This window comes from Hemicordylus capensis, chromosome 6 (assembly GCF_027244095.1).
Source record: "Hemicordylus capensis ecotype Gifberg chromosome 6, rHemCap1.1.pri, whole genome shotgun sequence".
Taxonomy (NCBI): Eukaryota; Metazoa; Chordata; class Lepidosauria; order Squamata; family Cordylidae; genus Hemicordylus; species Hemicordylus capensis.
The window spans coordinates 165,642,864-165,664,337 of record NC_069662.1 but is presented as its reverse complement, the minus strand read 5'-3'; the positions used below and the strand labels follow the sequence as shown (position 1 = coordinate 165,664,337).

Sequence of the window (21,474 nt, the reverse complement as noted above, 5' to 3'; positions counted from 1 at the left end):
AAATATATGCAATACTTTTTTTCCCCCTAGCATCTTTTGCAGGTCTAAAGCTACATTGTTTCTTTAGGAGCATTTATTATGTATTGCCTGTGTTGCTCCTAACATGGATCGTGTTTGGTTTATTACATTTAGAAGCACTGTATCACTCTCAGTAGTTTCTGCTCCTTCTGATCCTTCATTTTTATCAATTTAGTGACTTATGAAAACTGAACTGCCTGTATTGAGACAAGCCTCTCTACCTTTTCACATGTTCCTTTATTTCTTGATCTGGCATATTTCCTAAAATAGGCTAGTGGTTTTTTTTTGTTTGTTTTTTGTTTTCCCCCCACATGCTGTAGAAGAGGGAGGAATCTGAAACAAGCAAGAGGCTTGGGAGAGTAAAGGCCAGAACATCTTTTCTTATATGAATATATCTGATCACTTTTTCTTAAACATATTATTCATAATTCTAAAAGAAAAGATTTCATAATCAATTTTTCCCCAATTTCCCCCCTCCAAAAAAAATTGAGGGGGGAGGAATTAAAGGTCCTTTGGGGGGAGATGGGGGAAACTGGGTTTTTCAATGCATATTTCCAGTTTCCACCCACCCCACCCCACCCCGTTCCTTCGCATCTCTTGCCAGGACTATACCAAATCCTCACCAGTTTTGATTTTCAGATTTAAAACAGAAGTTACTGCCATGTAGAAATCATTCCCCCAAAAAACCCATCTAGATTGGGCAAGTATTCACTTTTATTTATTTTATCCTGTCTGATTCTATTCTGCCTCACCCCCAGCTGCTGCTGCTGCTGCTTCCTCCTTTTTGAAGAATTTAGAAAGTGATTTGGTTTGTCCCAACCAGTCAGAGATCACATAGTGAATGGGATGACATCATGATGCTACATCTGAACATTGGATGGCACAAACCATTATTTTATTTATTTCATTTATCATATTTCTATACCACCTGATATATATGTCTCTAGGCGGTGTGCAAATCAGAAAATACAACAAATATAAAGAACAGTATAAAATATTTAAAATTCACAAAACAAATAAAACAAGGTCACAGATAAAAGCACATTAAATAGTTTAAATTTTTTCAGTTAAAAGAGAACAGGTATGTCTTGAGGGTCTTTGTAAAAGCAAACAGAGAAGGAGATGCTCTTTTTTCAACAGGGAACATATTCCACAGCTCTGGGGTAACCAGAGACTAGAAGGCCGGGCCTGAGTCATCCCAACGAGCCGGTGATAACTGTAACCAGACCTCCCCAGATGATCTTAATAGGCAACAGAAAAGGCACTCTCTTACATACCCTGGATCTAAGCTGTTAGTAACCAAAATCACAACCAATCATATTTGGCTATCACCAGATATGAGAGTGACAGCAAGTGAGGGCAATCTAAACAAATAATCCCAGAGGGGTTGCCTTTTAAGTGTGCTGCATTCTTGTGGCTCCTTAAAGACTAAGCTATCCTGGACCAGAGCCAGCTTCAACAGATGCATGGAGTGTTGACAAATGAGTAAACCTAGTTCTAGGACATGCCAAAATCACCAAAAGGGGAGATTTCTTCCCGCACTGGCATCAATCTTCATTTCAAAAAGGAGCTCAGTTCAGTCCTGCTTCCGCCTGACCTGGGGTCATTATCCTGGTCTCTTGCAGCCATCCTGAATCATGGAGTGATGTTCCATCCTCGGGCATGTTCCCTGTAACATAGGCTGCAAGAGGGGTCAACGTGACCTACAGCTGTCAGTTTTCTCTAGGGCGTGGTGGCTCCAAAAAGCAAAAAGTCACCTTTCTCTCTAGATAGGAGAGATGCCCATCCCTAAATTGGCGGGATTTCAGCTGTTATTTTTCAAAGAAAATATTGGCTCATAGAAAGGCATCGCTCCGGGTGGAATGTTGTCTCATGGGTGGATTGCTCTGAATTATTAAGTAACTGGGGGAGAAGTAAGCCCTTCTGATTCATTCTGGCTGTTAAGAGCCTACGCAAGAGGAGTGGAGAGAGCCTGCTGTTCAAGTCCTTTCACCGTAGCAAAGCAAAGTCCTCCAGCAAATCAGCAGATTTTAAATGAAATGTCACATCTCATTTGGCACGGAGACTCCCAATGCCAGGACAGCGGCGATGGCCTCGTACTGGAGCAAAATCGACTGCTGGGCTGGCTGCAGCAAGCGGTCTTCCTTGCCACACTCTCAAGTTGGAATTGACTCTCTCCTCCTCTCAAGGGTTCTCAGCCTTGGGTCCCCAGATGCTGTTGGACTACAATTCCTCCCCGTCATCCACAGCATCCAGTCGGAGGAAAGCTGGCTTTGGGGAGGAGAGAGTTGGTCTTGTGGTAGCCAGCATGAATTGTCCCCCTTGCTAAGTAGGGCCTGACTTCCTTTGTACTTGGATGGGAGACTACAGCACTGTAAGGTATTCCCCTTAAGGGATGGGGGGGTACTCCTTGGAGTTACCCCACTCCATGGAGTAAAGTATGCTGAGCACTAGAGTAGAAAAAGTTCTAATTTTTCTGATGCTCACATATGACCCTCAATAAACTATGCATGTGAAGGGACATTCAGGGCTTCTGTTCTTTGATTGAAACGATTGTGCATCAGGCCCTGTTCCAGCACCCACCCACCCCCGACCCATGATTCCATGGTGCCATGAGAAGGGCCTGGTTGGTGCCATGTGGGCTGAAGGCTCTGCAGAGGCACCACAGACCTTCTGAGGCCAGGCAGAACTCACGACAGATTCCAGTAAGGTCACCCACCCATCTATCATCATGGATCACCCAAGATCCATAATGGCTGGCCTGCCCTAAACTCCCAACTTCAGTTGGAATTATGGCTTGGGTGTCAAACACTGACAATCCTAGTCTAAAAGTTTGTACTTGATCTATGCGTACGGCCATTCCAGCATGTTGTGGCACTGAGTTCCGTATGTTAATGGAGATGTTCTCTTCATAGAACAGAGGAATGCTTCAGGTGCCCATGGAACAGCCGCTCATAGATGAGACCAAGAAAATGCACATGCAGTTTGACCCTCTTCTTCGTAGGCATGTTGTGCATAGAAATGGGTCGATGAACATGAGGGCCTGATTGTCTAATTTCCTTTCATTATAGGAATGTAATTATATACTGTCTAACTCAATCATTAATTAGCCATTAGCAACAATAACTCAAGTTGTGGCCATTCAAATGTTAATGGATACAGGTTCTTAGGCTGCTGGAATTCCCGCATTCCGTGGGCGGCCTATAAGTGTTAACTGCCTGGTAGGATTCATCCCTACAAAAATGTCCCCTCTCTGGGGATACTGTAATTTTCAAAAGTGAGAGTGGGATGCAGAGATGAACTGCAATCAGCACTGAAGCCAGCAGCAATGGTGAGACTATGCAAGATGCTTAGGCAGAGGGGAGTCGCCTTAAGTAGCGCAGTGGGGAAATGCTTGACTAACAAGTAGAAGGTTGCTGGTTCGAATCCCCACTGGTACTGTATTAGGCAGCAGCGATATAGGAAGATGCTGAAAGGCATCATCTCATCCTGAGTGGGAGGAGGCAATGGTCAACCCCTCCTGTATTCTACCAAAAGAAAACCACAGGGCTCTGTGGGTGCCAGGAGTCAAAATCAACTTGACGGCTTTACTTTACTTTACTTTACTTTACTTTACTTTACTTTACTTTACTTTGGCAGGGGTGGCCATGGGGTTGGGGTCCCAGAGGTAAGGAGCCAAAATCTGCCCTGCCGTATGGCTCTGGTGGGAGTCAGCCCCCTTTCAAAACTGACCTTTGCAAGGTCAGGGGATGGGGAGGAGGGCAAGTGTCCAGCAACCTCCTCATCTCTCCCTGGGCTTCTTCCAAGCTTGGCAAGGAAGGGAAGGAGAAGCACTCCTTCCAAAGCTTGGAGTGCAAGCAAGGAGCTGCTCTGGTGGCAGTTGTGGGGGGCACCTTGCCACCTTGCTGGCCCCCTGGTATAACCTGCCCCCCGAGGTGACTGCCTCGCCTTGCTTCATGCAAGGATCACCCCCAGAGGCATACTTAGCCACAGACCTTGGGGATTTGGTGGCCTCCTGTCTCCGGGGTGAGCTCCAAATGTTCTTGGGGGCCTCCCCAGACCTCCGCCACTGCCCCACCCCTGTCTCGCAAGTTAAATCTTTTAAAAAACTTTTTTCAGCCACCACTGTGCGTCAGGGATGGGGGCAGCCACTCAAGGGGAGACCCAGCTGGGGGAGGTGGCAAGAGCTCCTTCCCTGAGCCCACCTGCCTCCCAAATGACAGATCAGGCCATTTTTGGCCCCTTTAGGGGCTCCCTGTGCACATGCAGGTTAAAAAAATGATTTAACTTGCCCGAAGCTCACCCACCCCCAAGCCCTCAAGTGGGGGGGTTCCAAAGCCCTTACCTAACTGTACCCCTAATCACCCCTGTGCCTGGGCTTACCAAGTTGCCACCTGGAGTGAAGGTCTCTGTACCTTCAGAAGCCCAGATCCTAGTCTCTATGGAAATGTCGCTTGCACCTTTTTGCAGATACCAGGTAGTAATCAAAGGGGAGGGAGATGCAAGAGGACCTCTGCTGGATCAGCCCAAAAGGCCATCTAGTCCCACATCTTCCTTCCCACAGAGATCAACCAGGTGTCTTTGAGCAGTCCGCAAGCATGGCATGAAGTCCACAGGCTTCTGCCACTGTTGCTCCCCAGCCATGGCGATTAAGAGGTAGACTGCCTCTGAACCTGGAGGTTCCATATAGCAAAGTAGCCCGACCACATCTGGGGACCCCTTAAGAACATAAGGACAGCCCTGTTGGATCAGGCCCATGGCCTATCTAGAGCAGCATCCTGTTTCACACAGCAGCCCACCAAACGCCCCTGAGAAGCCCACAGGCAAGCTGAGGGGGCAGGTCCTCTCTCCTGCTGTTGTTCCCCTGCCACTAGTATTTAGAGGCATCTTGCTTCTGAGGCTGGAGATGGCCTAGAGCCACCAGACGAGTATCCTTGGACAGACCCGTCTTCCCTGAATTTGCCCAATTCCCTTTTGAAGCCATCCAAGCTGGTGGCCATCACCACGTCCCTTTCTTAACTGCTTTGTGGAGGAGTTTGAGCGGCCGGCTGCTGTTGGCTCCCCTTTGCTTCAGGAGAAAACGTCTCCGCGGTGAGTCAGTCTGCGGCCACCGCATAGCTCACCTTGTGTTCTGACAAAGTAAATTTGCTTTGCAAGGAGCCTGAAAATGTGCACTTTGAGATTAAGGCAAGGGCTGAGACCCGGCTCGTTGACACAAAGGAGGTGCTCGCTGCATTCCTCGCAGGCTTCTCTCACCGCACGGAGGGCAGCTGCCTCTCACCCTGCCTTTCTGCAGGATCCCTTCTTGCCATTCATCCTGGGGTTGGGGGGTGTCTTTTGCATCACGTCTAAAAATGGGATTTCTTGCAGCCCACTGAGAGGAAAGGCTCAAGTGTCTGGGACATTTTAGTGTAGACCACCCAAGGAAGACACGAGAGAGCTTGATCAAGTGGAAAGAGAATTTTTCTCCCTCTCTCATAACACCATGACTCAAGTCAGTCAGGGAATGTTGCCTTTAACACCTGCAAAACATCAGCACAACCTGTTGCAAGGCCCAAGTGTCCGGACACAAAAGCAAGTTAGCGACTTTATGATAACTCTGGGAGAGGCATAGAAGCCCTCTGTTGTATCCTATTCAGTTCGGGGGTGTAGCCACCGTTGTGCAAATGGGTTCAAAGAACCCGGGCCGCCAATGGTAAGGGCCACTGAAGCCCCCGGCGGGGCATGGCTCAGGCTCCAGAACAGCCCCAGTGATCTCCCCCAGCATTGGGTACCTCACCTCAGGTGCCCCCAGTATCTTGGGCTGCCCCTTCACCTTCCAACTCACATAGTGCAAGTATTAAAACGCCTACTCTGCTTTTCTTGACTTAATTAATCCAAGTAAATTCAAGAAAAATATGTTTTTGTAGTGCAGTTTTAGGCCTTTTGCCAATTCCCCCAAATAAATTCCTAGATAAGCCAACAATTCTCTTAAAATAAGTTTGGGGGTTATAAAAGGTAAGTGCTCTTTAAAGGTAAGTGCTCTAAATCACCCTCTCTTGGCAAGCCTGTCGGCTAGAGGTCTTTCCATCACCACTGCCTTGAACCAGGTCGGCTCTGGGACCCAAAGGTTACCTCTGCATTCAGGTTGCCCTGCCTTAAGAAAAAACATAGAGGGCCAATCAAATAAGACGCATTCCACGGCACACATTATTGAGATTTCTGCTCATAGCTGCCACAGCTCCTTGTGTTTGCCCAGAATTGTACAAATCCACTTGATGAGTAGATAGGAACTTTATCCTACGGTCAGGTTCATGATGAATGCTCCTTCGTGAACAGTAGTTCCCCAGTGATGATCTTCTCACCCCTCTGGCTTGAGTGGGACAGAAGGGAAGCAGGACGCCCAGATGCACAGATAAGGAACATTCCAAGCTAGAAATGCAAGCACTCCGAGGCCTCACACTCTCCAGCCGGATGGGAGCAGGTCCTTAAGCAGCTGCAAACAAGGGAGAGCCATTACCTGAAGATAAGGCCTGAAAGGGGGGCAGGGAGGTGGTGAGATTGGTGGGCTTCCAATGGAAGTGCACTAGTGCAGGGGTTCTCAAATATTGGTCTCCAGATGTTGTTGGACTACAAATCCCATCATCCCCTGCTGCAGTGGCCAAAGGTCATAGGAAGCTGCCTTCTATTGAGTCAGACCCTTGGTCCATCTAGCTTGGTATTGTCTACACAGACTGGCAGCGGCTTTTCCCAGGTTGCAGGCAGGAGTCTCTCTCAGCCCTATCTGGAGATGTTGCCAGAGAGGACCTTCTTCATGCAAGCATGCAAGTGCTCTTGCCAGAGCGGCCCCATCCCCTAGAATGTTCTCACCCAAGTAGTATCCCATTCAAAAGCAAACCAGGGCAGACCCTGCTTAGCAAAGGGGAAAATTCATGCTTGCAACCACAAGACCAGCTCTCATTGCAGCATGGGTGATGGGAGTTGTATTCCGACAACATCTGGGGACCCTAGTCTGAGAACCCCTGAACTAGTTTATTCCGAGTTCAGTTGCAACTTCCATGTTTTTGAAACAATTCATATGGACATGAGAAGCCCAATGGGAGAAAGGTTTGACTCTTTTGCTCACATTACATCCCTGATGGAAATTCTATACACACATATCCGCTATTCACTCCAAGAAGGAAGTTGCTGTTGGTGCCCAGCACTGTGGGAAAACACCCTTCCCTTTTTCTGCCCTGCATGAACCGCCTGTCAAGTTGACTGGGTGTTCCCATGTTCCAGTGCATGGAGAAGGAGGCAAAAAAATTCCCTAGTACATTTTCTAAGGCGCGGCAAACATGTTACTTTCATCTTTGCTTTCCATTTTATTTTCTTTTTAATTCATGTTGGTTTCTCTTTGTGTGTTCCTCCCCCCACCCCTTTACTGTAATTTTAATTTATTATCATTAAATCTTCAGGGTTTTGAGAGAAAGTGTGCTTTACTTATTACAAGTTCCTCCTGACTTGCGGTGGCCATGTTTTTCTACCCATATGCCTCACATCACTGGACCATTGTGAGGCATTACAGGTAATTCTTTTTAAGACCACCTATACTGGTAGCATCACCTTAAGTGGTGCAGCAGGGAAATTCTAACAAGCAGAAGGTTGCCGGTTCAAATCCCCACTGGTACTATATCGGGCAGCAGTGATACAGGAAGATGCTGAAAGGCATCATTTCATACTGTGCAGGAGGAGGCAATGGTCAACCCCTCCTGTATTCTACCAAAAAAAAACAAACCCCCACAGCTCTGTGGGTGCCAGGAGTTGAAATCGACTTGATGGCACGCTTTACTTTACCTTTATACTGGTAGCAGCCTTTTATATTTTTTAAAAACACAATTATTATTATTATTATTATTGTATTTATTTATTCGATTTCTATACTGCCCTTCCAAAAATGGTTCAGGGCGGTACACACAGAGAAATAATAAATAAATAAGATGGATTCCTGTCCCCAAAGGGCTCACAATCTAAAAAGAAACACAAGATAGACACCAGCAACAGTCACTGGAGGTCCTGTGCTGGGGGTGCATAGGGCCAGTTACTCTCCCCCTTGTCAATAAAGAGAATCGCCACGTTAAAAGGTGCCTCTTTGCCCAGAGAGCAGGGGCAACCAAGTTAGCAGGGGTGAACATAACATCCTCCAACAATGCTGCCTCACAGTTTCTTCTCACAAGTAAGATGCATAGTTTATTTTTAGTTTAAAAAAAAAACATAATGAAACAAATGGCAATGATGAATGATGATGGGGCCATGACTCATCTGCTTTGCATGCAGAAGGTCCCACCTCCAGGTAGGGCTGGGAAAGACCCGAAACCTTGGAGAGCCACTGCCAGTCATTGCAGACATTCCTGAGCTAGATGGGCCAATGTTCTGACTCGGTAGAAGGCAGCTTCCAATGTCCCCATGCCACAGAGGGTTCCCAACACAGAATGCCCCATTGTTGCCATATATTCCAAACATCCCGGGGTGCATTCATTTTTGAATGGCTGGAAATGGACACAAAGGAGCCCCTTCATATCCATTCCCATTCATTCCATTACAAAATGCATGTGCTTCATTTTGAGCCTGTTCTCATGACCAGATGGGGATGAGCAGAGGGAAGGCACTTTTCTACCTTATGCCTCCCAGAAGACCAGAGCCTCCTTGTCGGGAGACAGGGTTTGCGGGGCGGGAAGAGACACGGAAACTTACTCCGTGGCTGGACAGAGCCTGATGAGCCCCTCGTGTACCCCGACCACCATCCCAACTTGTGGGGAATGGTGCCCCTGATGGGGGCATGTTGGGGGCCAAACTGGCCCAAACAGAGAGGGATGCCCATAAGTGTAGTCTGGGGCCTTGGTCGATCTGCAGGGACTCTCGCGAGATCTCGGGATGAGGTCTCGTTCTGGCCTGAGAGCTCACGGGAACTGCCGTGATTGCCAAGAGACTGGCCGATGAAGAGGGGCCAGTTACCAATGAAAGCTCAGGCTGGCAGGAGTTCTGTGAGCTGGTTAAAGAGCACACCTGGGAGGTTCTGTGAATAAACTTAGCCTCCATACAGGTGGTAGTCTTTTCAGCCTCTGAAGCTGAGTAGATCACAAACAAAAAGGGAACATGAAACAACTTGGAGGCTATGCAACTTGACACTCCTTTGGGCTCTGCAGCTCGTGCACCCATTGCAGCAGCTCTCTCCATTGCTGATATTCCACAATGAATTGTGGAAGCAGCCCTACTGCAGCAGTTCCCCTCTGCCTAGCCCCACAAGCCACAGGCCTCTATGATAAACATGGCCGCCGGCTGCCCGGGAACAGTTTAAAATGGTGCTCCAGTACAGATGGCCAAAACAAGTTGGCTCCATTTTCACCCTACTTTTAACTTGGGTAGCAGGTCTGGGCTGCCCAGGTCTGAGTTTCTGGGTTGGGGGGACCCCCAGTGTCCCAGATGACCATAGATTCCTGGGTTAACACTCCACTACTCAGGAATCTCTGACTGTGAGAAAGGCTCATTCTCTCTAAAATTGGATTTTTGTCAGGAAATAAGATCATCGGAATGTGTGCTAGCAGTCGTTGCCTTTTGGAGGACCATGGGTATTGCTATGGAGGCGTCCTGTTGCTGGTCTTGATGCCACTGGGTGGGAACATCTGCAGCATCTCAACTAGCTGGAGCATAGCCCAAAGGACGACCTCCAGCTCTGCCTTCTACCTAACTTTGTGCAGACAAGCCAACTCCTGGGAATAATTTGGGCGGGGGGGGGGGTGGGACCCAGCCTGCTACTTCACTGAGGCATGTTCTTCTGCTCTGAGTCATGACACCAAAGTTCAGAGATGCTCAGAATGGTCCGACCTGAGGAGTTCTGACTGCGCCAAGAATGTTGCAATGTCAGCAAATGGCAGCTTCATGAATAAAAGAAAACACAATAAAATTCCCTCCCTGGAGCAGCTACAGAGAGGGACTCTTGGGGTGGCTTTGTTCAGAAATGTCTGAGGCCCCAGGCAATACCTGGGCTTGTGTGGCATGGTACACGTAGTTCTTGCAAAACGGAAGATGAAAATCCCCTAATGCCGTCTGCAGGAGAGATGCAAAGGAGGAGTCGAGGTTTGCTTCACTGCCGCCTCGACTTTTCCACTTCCATGTCCTCTTTGACAGAGTCAGCTCATTATTTTATTTATGTATGTATGTATTTGATTTGATTTTTGTACCGCCCTTCCAAAATGGCTCAGGGCGGTTGACAATTAAAACAAATCCATTAAAACATCCATGAGCTGTTAGCTGCCAGCCAGGCTGAGTTCAAGGTGGTGCCGGGGTAGTCCACTCTTATGAGCATGCTTGAATGTTTTATAACATGGTGGAGGAGGAACAGTGAGAAGATGTGGGGGAAGGACCAGCTCCAGCCGAAGCAAACCCCTTCGTTGGAGCTCAGGTCTTGGAAATGGGGGAAGAGATTGCCAAAGACCGTCTAGATCTGTGTGGTCTTCTCTAGGCTGGTTTCACACAGTGCTCAATCAGGCAGAAGACACGTCCGACCCAAGTTCCAGGAGTGCTGCACATTCCTGTTGTCCGGTCAAGGTAGGAGGGGAAGGAACTGATTGTCTGCTGTCAGCTGGTGAGAGACCTGATCCCTACCCAGCAGTTGTACCCATCTCTTTAATGAGGTAAGGTGAAAACCCAGCTACCGCTTAGCAGATGATCACTTCCTCCCCCTCCTACCTTGATTGGAAAACAGGAATATGCACAACTCCCGGAACTTGGGTAGGATGTGTCTCCTACCTTAATGATGATTGTAGGGCACTGACTGGCAGCAGCACTCTGGGGTCTCCGCTGGGTCTTTCCCAGCCCCACCTGGAGATGCTGCCAGGGACTGAATCTGGGGCCTTCTGCATGCAACGCAGATGCTCTACCACTGATCTACCATCCTTCCCAAAAGGAAAGCAGCAGGTGAGAAGTCGTCAGAATTGTACTTTAAGATGCTGAACATTAAGGATCCAATGATCAGAAAGTTGGATGTCAATCAAACACACTCTTAAGCTGAGTGAGAAGACTGGTCTATTAAATTAGAAGACTGGTCCATTTAGTATAGCATGGACAACATTGACTAGCAGCAACCCTCCGGAGTTTCAGACAAGAGTCCAACGCTCCCTACAAGTCTTCGGAACTCGACCTGTGGCTTTCAGCCTGCAGAACTTGGGCTTTAGGATCGAACTGCCGCCCCACCTCTAGCTCTTCAAGTCTACCTGGATGCTATCAGGAGGTGGAGGCCTCTGTGTGAGGAGGCACAAGCTAGTGTGGGTTAGGAGGTAGAGGGAAACATTATTATTTTCTGGATCCGGAAGCAGCCCAGCATTTGTGAGTGGGGCTATGGGCAGAACCTCCAGGCATGCTACCGGATACCAATGGCAAGTAAGGCTTTTCTCATAAGCCCAACACAAAATCTATCTCTATACACTTTAAACATGTCAGGAAGTATGTGTGGAACTTGCCTTGTCCTTTGCTTTTTTTGGTTTTTAAAAAACAACAGCCCTATCCAGAGCCATACTTTTCCTGGCCACGTTTTCCTGGGTGCTGGTGGCCATCTACAAAGCTCTCAACTGCCTGTGGGGGGCAGCATTCCTATGAACATTTCATTCCTGGACTTGAAACTGGTCTGAAATTCTTGCTTGACGGCTGGTCTACAGAGAGGGGCCCCGTAGCACGGTGGCAGAGCGAATATTTTAACTGCAGAAGGCTCCAGAGCTGGTCTTGGGGCAGCAAGCATGAATTGTCCCCTTGGCTAAGCAGGATCCACCCTGGTTTGCATTTGAATGGGAGACCGCCTGTAAACACTGTAAGATATTCCCCTTAGGGGATGGGGTCACTCTGGAAAGAGTACTTAGTTACAAGTTCTTCCCTCCCTGGCAGCATCTCCAGATAGGCCTGGGAGAGACTGTAACCTTGAAGAAGCTGCTGCCGGTCTGGGTAGACAATACTGAGCTTGATGGACCATGGGTCTGACTTGGCAGCTTCCTATGTTCCTATGTTGCCTGGTATCTCCAGGTAGGGCTTGTACAAGGCCTGTCTGAGCCAGTGGAGAGCTACTGCCAGTCAGTGGAGATGGCATCAGGAGTTGGCACCATAGCGCAGCTGCCCAGGGCCCTCAGAAGGGCCCACCTGCTGCTGCTAGCTGAGATCCCATCTGTGCCATAGCCTACATGTCATGGAACATAGAAAGCTGCCATATACTGAGTCAGACCATTGGTCTATCTAGCTCAGTATTGTCTTCACAGACTGGCAGCAGCTTCTCCCAGGTTGCAGGCAAGACTCTTTCTCTGTCCTCTCTTGGAGATGCTGCCAGGGAGGGAACTTAGAACCTTCTGCTCTTCCCAGAGTGGCTCCATCCCCTGAGGGGAATCTCTTCCAGTGCTCACACATCAAGTCTCCCATTCATATGCAACCAGGGCAGATCCTGCTTAGCTAAGGGGACAAGTCATGCTTGCTACCACAAGACCAGCGCTCTTCTACCAAATGGTAGCATGACTCTCTCAGGGCCCAGCCAGGTAGCAGAGGGTCCGTGGGGGAGAATTCGCTGAGAGCAGCCTCAAACCAGCGTGGTGCAGTGGTTAGAGTGCCGGACTAGGAGCAGGGAGACGTGAGTTCAAATCCCCATTCAGCCATGAGACTAGCTGGGTGACTCTGGGCCCGTCACTTCTCTCTCAGCCTAACCTACTTCACAGGGTTGTTGTGAAAGAGAAACTCAAGTATGTAGTACACTGCTCTGGGCTCCTTGGAGGAAGAGCGGGATATAAATGTAATAATAATAACAACAACAACAACAACAACAACAACCAGCCCTGTCAGAAATCCTGGGCAAGTCGGATCAGTGGTCTGACTCAATCTCAGGCAGTTTCGTGTTAGGCTTCTTTAATTCTTGGCAAATTATACACAGAGGAAATGAGTGCCCAGATTTCTTTTGTTTCTGGAGATCCAATGGCAAGTCCAACCACCTTGGCTCCACGGCGGAATCATGCCAGGAGTCTGGAGCTGGGATGGCAAAAATCGCACCATTCTAAACGGCCATGATAAGGAAATGGTTGATCTTGGAAAGTCTTCAAATGGGTGCTAAATTCAATCTGCATGTAAAAGAGCATCACACATACTCTTCCTGTCTGCAGTGGAGTAGATAATATGGAAAATACGAAATCACTGCAGGGGGCCGGAGCTATATTTGCACTGCACCGAAATTACAGCAGCCCGAAAAACCTCAGATTGACATTCTGCACAGCACAATAAATATTTTCATGTCATACACAGCACAAACAAACTCATGCTGTTGCGTGACTACAGCGATTTGCATAAACCGAGATAACTGTAGTGACGGGAAATGTATGAAGCATATCGCCCGAAGCTCAACGATTTCCAGAACTTTCCCAAGCAGTGTGTTATCAAATACACTGTCGTTTCAATACTGATTGTATGAAGAAGCTTTGTACACATTCGGACCAGTGCGGAACTGTATTTCAGCAAGTCATGGCTCATTCGGGGACTGGGAAGCCAACATTAAGCACATTAGTGTTGCAAATAAAGGCAGGATTGTACAGGGCCGTATCTCAATGGATCTCCTATCTATTACTCACACCTTGGACTTGGCACTCACACGCAGGGACACTGCTCTATTTTCTTGTACCATTGATTATGTCGTCCCAGGGAATGGTCTGAGAGGAGTCATGAGGCAGCCATGGTGCTAAAGATAAGGATGGCTAAGTCTGGTCAGAGGAGGTCTTCTGGTAGCGAGCATGGATTGTCCCCTCTGCTAAGCAGGGTCTGCCTTGGTCTGCATTGGGATGGGTGACTCCATCGGCATGCTGTATGACATTCCTCTTATGGGTGGGACCATAGCTCAGTGGAGGAGCATCCGCATGGATGCGGGCTGAAGATCCCCAGTTCACTCCCTGGCAGCATCTCCAGGTAGGGCTGGGAGAGACGCCTGCCTGGATCCTTGGAGAGCTGCTGCCTGTCAGTGTAGACCTGGGGTGGGCAATCTTGGCCCTCCAGCTCTTGCTGAACCACAACTCCCATCAACCCCAGCAATTGTGGCCTCGACTGACCACTCCTGATGTGCTGATCAAGATGGGCCAAGGGTCTGACTCGGTATAAGGCAGCTTCCTATGTTCCTAGGGATGTATGACAGCCTGAGAACCTCATATTTGCCACCTTCTGAAATCCACGATGGAAGAAGAGTGGATTGTACGATTAAACACTCTGTGCCTGATGATCGGCAGCTACCTGTGTGCGGCTCTGTTGAAACCCCTGGCATATCAGCTGACAAAAGCTCTGTCCATGATTCTGCCCCTAGGATAAGACATCCACGTCTCCTTAGCTAAGCAGGGTCCACCATGGTTGCATATGAAAGGGAAACTTGATAAGAACATAAGAACAGCCCTGCTGGATCAGGCCCAAGGCCCATCCAGTCCAGCATCCTGTTTCACATAGTGACCCACCAGATGCCACTGGAAACCTAAAGGCAGGAGTGGAGGGCATGTCCTCTCTCCTGCTGTTACTCCCCTGCAACTGGGACTCAGAGCCATCCTGCCTCTGAGGTTGGAGGTGGCCCACAGCCCTCCGACTTGTAGCCGTCAACAGACCTCTCCTCCATGAAGTTATCCAGACCCCTCTTGAAGCCATCCAGGTTGTTGGTTGTCACCACATCTTGTGGCAGAGAATTCCACAAGTGGATTATGCGTTGTGTGAAAAAGTACTTCCGTTTGTTGGTCCCAGATTTCCAGGCAATCAATTTCATGGGATGACCCCTGGTTCTAGTGTTATGGGAGAGGGAGAAGAATTTCTCTCTATCCACTTTCTCCACACCATGCATGATTTTATAGACCTCTATCATGTCTCCCTGCAGTCGTCTTTTTTCTAAACTCAATAGCCCCAGGTGTTATAGCTGTTGGGGATGTGTGAGCACTGTAAGATATTCTCCTCAGGGGATTAGCATCTCTGGGAATAGCATCTAGGTTCCAAGTTTCCCCTCTGGCAGCATCTCTTGGCTGAGAGAGGCTGAGAGAGATTCCTGCCTGCACCCTTGGAGAAGCTGCTGCCAGTCTGTGTAGACAACACTGAGAAGATGGACCAATGGTCTGACTCAGTATATGGCAGCTTCCTATGTTCCTATACAGGTCATTCACTTGACATGGCAGTCACTGAGTGAGGAGTCAGCATGTCTGAACCAGCTCAAATCCCTACTGGACTTAATGGGACATAGGGACATAGGAAGCTGCCTTCTACTGTGTCCAATCATTGGTCCACCTAGCTCAGTACTGTCTACACTGACTGGCAGCAGCTTCTCCGAGGGTTCAAGCAGGAAACATTCCTAGGCCTACCTGGAGATGCTGCCAGGGATTGAACCTCTCATGCAAAGCAGATGCTCTACAGCCCATCCCTAAAGGTGGCACCCATGGGTCTCCCATCTGAACACTGACCACACCTGCTTAGCTTTAGCAAGGGGGGCTATATCATGCGCCCTTGGGCCATGCTCTGGGACCCTTCCCTTCCTCTGCAATGTGTGGCTTGGCTCACTTACATGAGATGAATCATCTGTTTACTCTACAAGCATATTTTGTGGGCTGCTGAGGTTATTGGTGTGGCACTTGTGGGCGGATATGCGTTTGGGGAGGAGGCTGGACTAGATGAGCTTCAGGTGCCTTCCAACTCTAGGAGGCCAGTTAAAAGTCACAGGGAAGTGCAGGTACTTGAGCCTCAGTTCCATTTTTTCAATGCCCTTTTGGCAGAGGGGATTTAGAGCAGCAAACCAGTGGGGCGATGTGAGAGACCTGCCCTGTGTCCTGAACTGCTAAGGGCAGATCTCCGCTAGAACTGTAAGCCAGTCTCTCTGTCTAAGGCTGCAATCCTAGGCACATTTAAACAGAATGGAACTTACTTCTGAAGAAAACAGACAGAGGCTTGTACGTTTGTGTGGGGGCACTGGAAATGCTCTCTCAGACACCCCTAGCTCAGGGGTTCTCAACCTCGGGTCCCCCAATGTTGTCGGACTACAACTCCCATTATCCCCCAGCCACAACGGGGCTGAGGATTATGGGAGTTGTAGTCCCATGACATCAGGGGACCCAAGGTTGAGAACCTGTGCCCTTGTCCATGGTTAATATGGCACTCTCTAGGGTTTGTTATTAGGAGCCATGGAGAACAGAGTTGAAGCTGGTTTCTATGTGTAGTGTAGACAGGCCTAGTTTAGAGTCTCCTGCCCATGATGCAGAATCAGCCACCTATTCTCCCCCACTGGCAGTTGCCAAGCTCTTGGCCCCCTCTTGCGAGGGTCCACAATTCAGTGGCAGAGCAAATGCTTTGCATGCTGAAGGCCCCAGGTGGGTTTCTTGGTCTCTCCAGTTGTGGGGTGGGATCTCAGGTAGCTCAGTTGTGCGGGGACAAGCCCTGCCTAGGACCCTGGAGAGCTGTTGCCCGCCAGAGCAGGCAGCGCTGGAGCAGATGGACCAACGGTCTGCCTTGGTATACGGCAGCTTCCAGTACATCTCCGTCTCCGTCACCGTTTGTGTTTTTAATCCCCAGCCTTTGACCTTTTGGCCAGTGCCGTATTGTGCAGGGGGGCAGAAATTCACATGTTAAGGCAACAAGGAAGTGACCCAGATCCTGAACTTTCCTGATCCCTGTGATTTGTTTTGTGTCCCCCACCCCCACCCCCGACAGAAGCCATTGAGTCTCTAAGACATGGGCCTGAATCTATTGATCTCGGGGGAAACTGCCAGCCCTTGGGCCAGACCACACCCAAGAACGAGGGGAGCTCTTTAGGGAAAGCTTAATCCCCATTGCTTCCTCCTAACATCACTGTCGCCATTAAAGCTCGAGAAGCTATGATCCGCCTGCCAGGAATCAAAAGGGGGAAAACAGCTTCCTCGGGACAGGGAGAGAGAAACAGAGCTGCAGTTTCACCACTCCAGAGGAGGGAAGGAAAGCAGTCGGCCCATTCACACAACCACTGGCAGGGTGAGAAAAGAGCCCAGCCTGGGTGAGAGATAGGGTTGCCATATTCAAGCCCCCCAAATCCAGGTGGCCTAATTTGCATATTATGCAAATTATGTGGCAACTAATTTGCATCTGTTATTTATTTATTTATTTATTTATTTATTTCGTTGTTTGTTTGGCAGGTTTTTATACTTTCCCCTCCTTCTCTGCCCTCCCATATTATTGGATCCAGGGTAAAATCCAGGCAATCTGGGCAGCACATTTGAAATCTGTGTAAATCCAGGTGGAATTTAACAGGTAGGTGGAGAAGCCAAAATCCGGGCACTACCCTAAATTCCAGGAGGCATGGCAATCCTAGTGAGAGAGCCAGGCATGCTCTTAATTTTTTGTTGTGGGCTTGGAAACATCAAGGTAGGAGGCGGGCGAAATTATCGAGTGTGAGGCACCAGCTAGGTAGCACAAACACACCACCCCCATTTTCTCTCCCCAATATTTTTCAAAGTTAGTTGGGAAAGCCATCCTAACCAGCTGCCTCTTTGCACACCATCGCTCTCCCCACCTCCTACCAACGTTTGCAAGCACACAACCAAAAATTGGGAGCACACACCCAGCTTTCTGAGCCAGGCTGAGCACTTCCCCTACCCTACCAGTGGGCATGTGAACAAGACTAGTCGCTAACTAGCCCCTCAAATGAAGGCTCTGCTCATATCGAATGGGTTGCATGTGCTGGGCATAGGCATGCACAGATCAGCAAAAAATGTCCCTGCAACTGTTGAAATTCTGAAACTCAAGTTCACATCCCTCCTCTTACCAGAGACCTCAATGGCCCTTTGCTGGTCCACACTGAACAGGCTGGCACTGCAATTCCATTCAAGGCTGGTAAAATGGCGGCAAATCAGATTTGGAAGAAAGGAGGGGAGGCCAACACAGGAAACCCTGGAATGGAACAGGTTGGTAGAAACATCATCCAGATACTCCACAATAACAGAGTGAGCGAATGGTGGTGTCAGTGTCAGAGGAAATGGCTAGTATGGAAGCAACCTCTAATGTTTACTAAGACCACGGTTCTGCTCCCCATCTCCACCTCCCATGCGCCTGTCTGAATTTGGATGTAATGGAGAGCCATTACATTACATTACAGTCAGGGAGACTGCAGAGAGGAGGGGGAACTGGCTGTGTGGGCTTCCTTCTTGCATGAAGGACAGCCTGCACAGCCAATCACAGCTGGAGAGAGGGAGGAGCTTCCTCCCTCAACTCCGGTTACAAGGAACACAGCATGCAGTTCCACATTCACAGGTAACGCAGGCTGCGTTCAACCTCGGGTTGGAGTGGCAAAACTCACTACAACCCGAGGGTGCAAATTGTAGTGCTGGGTCGGATGAGAGAGAGAGAGAGAGAGAGAGAGAGAGAGAGAGCAAAACTGATCCTTCATTCTGCACTTTGCAGTGTCAAATGGCCAGCCCCAAACTTCTGCTTTGAAGCTTGGCTGATCCTGACAGAGGCCAAGCGGCCAGACAGCCATGCTTCTTCTGCGGACTGTGGAAGCCATTGAAAAAAGCTGTTGGTGAGAAACCTAAAGCCCAGTTTGGTCGGTCACTTAGACCAGGAATTCTCAGGCTCCCCAGATGTGGTCGGGCTCCAAATGGGGATGGGTCTGCAGCTCAGTGGAAGAGCATCTGCTTTGCCTGCAGAAGGTCCCAGGTTCATTCCTGGCAGCATCTCCAGGTAGGGCTGGGAAAGACCCCTGCCTGCAACCTTGGAGAAGCCGCTGCCAGTCTGTGTAGACAATTCTGAGCTAGATGGACCAAGGGTTTGACTCAGAATAAGGCGGTGTCCTGTGTTCTATGTTCCCATGATCGCCAGTCACAAACGCCAAAGACCATGATGGGAGCTGTAGTCCGTCAGTCTTTGGGGAACCAAGCTCGGAAACCCCATCTTTAGACCAGAGCTTTTGCAGCCATGCCAGTGTTTGTCACTGGGTTGAGGGGAAATTTGTTAGGGCTCCCCTGCCTGCACGGGAAGGAGAGGGTCATACCACTGAGGTGGAGAAGTCTGCTCTGGAAGGCCATTCTTCCATCACCTCCTGCTCAAGTTGGGTAGTCCAATGCTCTAAGGTTGTTCTCACAACCAGCCCTCCCTGAGTTGAACAGGTGGGGCTGGTCATAAGGAGGCCTGGTCAAGATGCTGCCCCCATCCCAGGTAGTCCTGATTCTAAACCTGGGCTTATAGTGAGATGGGAGGACAAGCCTCACCTGCCGGTTGAATGGGCCATTGGGCTGCTAGCAGTTGCTTGGGGGCTGCCGGTAGCCATCTTTATCATAGAGTCGGGGAGGGGAGAAGAAATGGTCCAGCAGCAGGGAGACATCTCAATGCACCTCACTGCTCACGCACTGCATTGTGGGATACCTGGCAGCCCAGCTCTCCACACACACACACACACCACTTCCAATCGCCCTCACCACAGCACTGCTCATGTGGGCTCTGAACATCTGGGGGAAGGCAGGTAGGCTCCCTCGCCCCCGCCACTCCCGGCCATCCCTCGGTGGTTGTGTGAACGAGCTGTATCTGTTTTTTGTGGAGTCTCAACATCACGTTTATGTCGACAAGAGGGGGTTTAATTGTAAACCGCCCAGAAACTCAAGTTTTGGGCGGTATAAAAAGATGTTAAATAAAGAAATAAATTCGAGCTCTTATGCTATTATTATTAATTATAAGAATAATATATTGGATTACCGGGTTACCTTAGAGAGCGCCTTCTCCTGTATGATCCCCATTGCATGTTGAAGTCATCCAGAGAGGTCCGTCTCTCTGGATACCATCAGCACGTCTGGTGGCGACTCGGAACGGGGCCTTCTCTGTAACTGCTCCAGGCCTGTGGAATGCACTCCCAGCAGATATACGTAGTTTGGGCTTGTTGCTGGCCTTCAAAAGAGCCCTAAAGACTTACTTGTTTGGCCTTCCAAGGTTTTTAAATTGTTTTTAAGCATTTTTTAATGGTTTTAAATGACTTTCAACTGCTTTAAATCTTTTCATATTGTTTTAAGCAGTTTGTTTTTAAATGGTGTTTGTTTTTGTTTTTTAATCGTTGTGCATTGCCCAGAGCTCTTGGATGGGGTTGTATAGAAATGTAATAAATATTTATTTTTATTATTATTTCACACAGTCAGACAGGTGTTATTGACTGCTTTGTTTTATCCAGAAATCAAGTCCTTCCCAAGGACCTGGGATGCCAGAATTTTATTGTCAATGTTGTTGCTGTTGTTATAGATATCGTCGCAGAATATAGGCTGTTCCCAGTAAAGTTGCTTTTTGTAATTGGCTGATGGTGATTTCTGTGGCCCCTATGGTGTTGAGGTGCTCTTCAAGGTCTTTTGGAATTGCACCTAGGGAATTGCACCACTGGGATTATTTTGGCCACAGCCTTTCAATTTCAGTTTGTAGATCTTTGTATTTGGCGATGATGATGATGATGATGATGATGATGATGATGATGATGATTCCTAATTATTATTATTATTATTTTGGTTTTAAAAGTTCGTTTTCTACAGTGAACGCATCAGCTACATGGGGAAACATCTCCCTGTGTTTTCCCCTCCTGCCTAGGCCTGCTGCTGCCATCTAGTGTTCAAAATGCTCCACAAGCCCCTCAGCCTACCTGAGGCGCTTTGGGTTTTTAGCCTGAGGAGAATGACAGGTTGTCCGGTTCAAGAAATAAATAAACTGAAAATAAAGCACCACTCCGCTGCCAGCACAGGGTGCCAAGGGCAATGCCACACAAATGGATAGATGTTTCTAGCCTGCGTACAATTCTGGTCACCACATCTTAAAAAGGACATTGTTGAACTGGAGAAGGTACAGAAGAGGGCAACCAAGATTATCAGGGGCCTAGAGCACCTTTCTTATGAGGCAAGGCTACAACACCTGGGGCTATTTAGTTTAGAAAAAAGACGACTGCGGGGACACATGATAGAGCTCTATAAAACCATGCATGGTGTGGAGAAAGTGGAGAGAGAGAAATTCTTCTCCGTTTCCCATAACACTAGAACCAGGGGTCATCCCATGAAATTGATTGATGGGAAATCTAGGACCAGCAAACGGAAGTACTTTTTCACACAACACATAATCAACTTGTGGAATTCTCTGCCACAAGATGTGGTGACAGCCAACAACCTGGATGGCTTTAAGAGGGGTCTGGATGAAGGCGCCATGGAGGAGAGGTCTATCAATGGCTACTAGTCGGAGGGCTGTGGGCCACCTCCAGCCTCAAAGGCAGGATGCCTCTGAGTACCAGTTGCAGGGCATGCCCTCAACTCCTGCATGTAGGCTTCCAGTGGCATCTGGTGGGCCACTGTGTGAAACAGGATGCTGGACTAGATGGGCTTCCTTGGGCCTGATCCAGCAGGGCTCTTCTTATGTTCTTATGGTGGCTTTGAGGACAGCAAAGACGACATGGGAAGAATGCCAAGTGAAACACAGAAGCTGTGAGGC

At 48.7% G+C, this 21,474-nt stretch overlaps 1 long non-coding RNA gene across 2 annotated transcripts in view; it reads right to left on the bottom strand.

Moving 5' to 3' along the window:
• Positions 1-6,391: 6,391 nt before the first annotated feature.
• Positions 6,392-21,474, bottom strand: part of LOC128331440 (uncharacterized) — a 35,600-nt gene continuing 20,517 nt past the window's right edge. The window contains exon 3 of one of the 2 annotated variants that reach the window (XR_008310302.1): positions 6,392-6,493. This is a non-coding gene — a long non-coding RNA (uncharacterized LOC128331440). Of the gene's footprint in view, positions 6,494-17,838; positions 17,923-21,474 lie in introns of those variants that run through there. The other variant, XR_008310301.1, reaches the window with a different exon arrangement.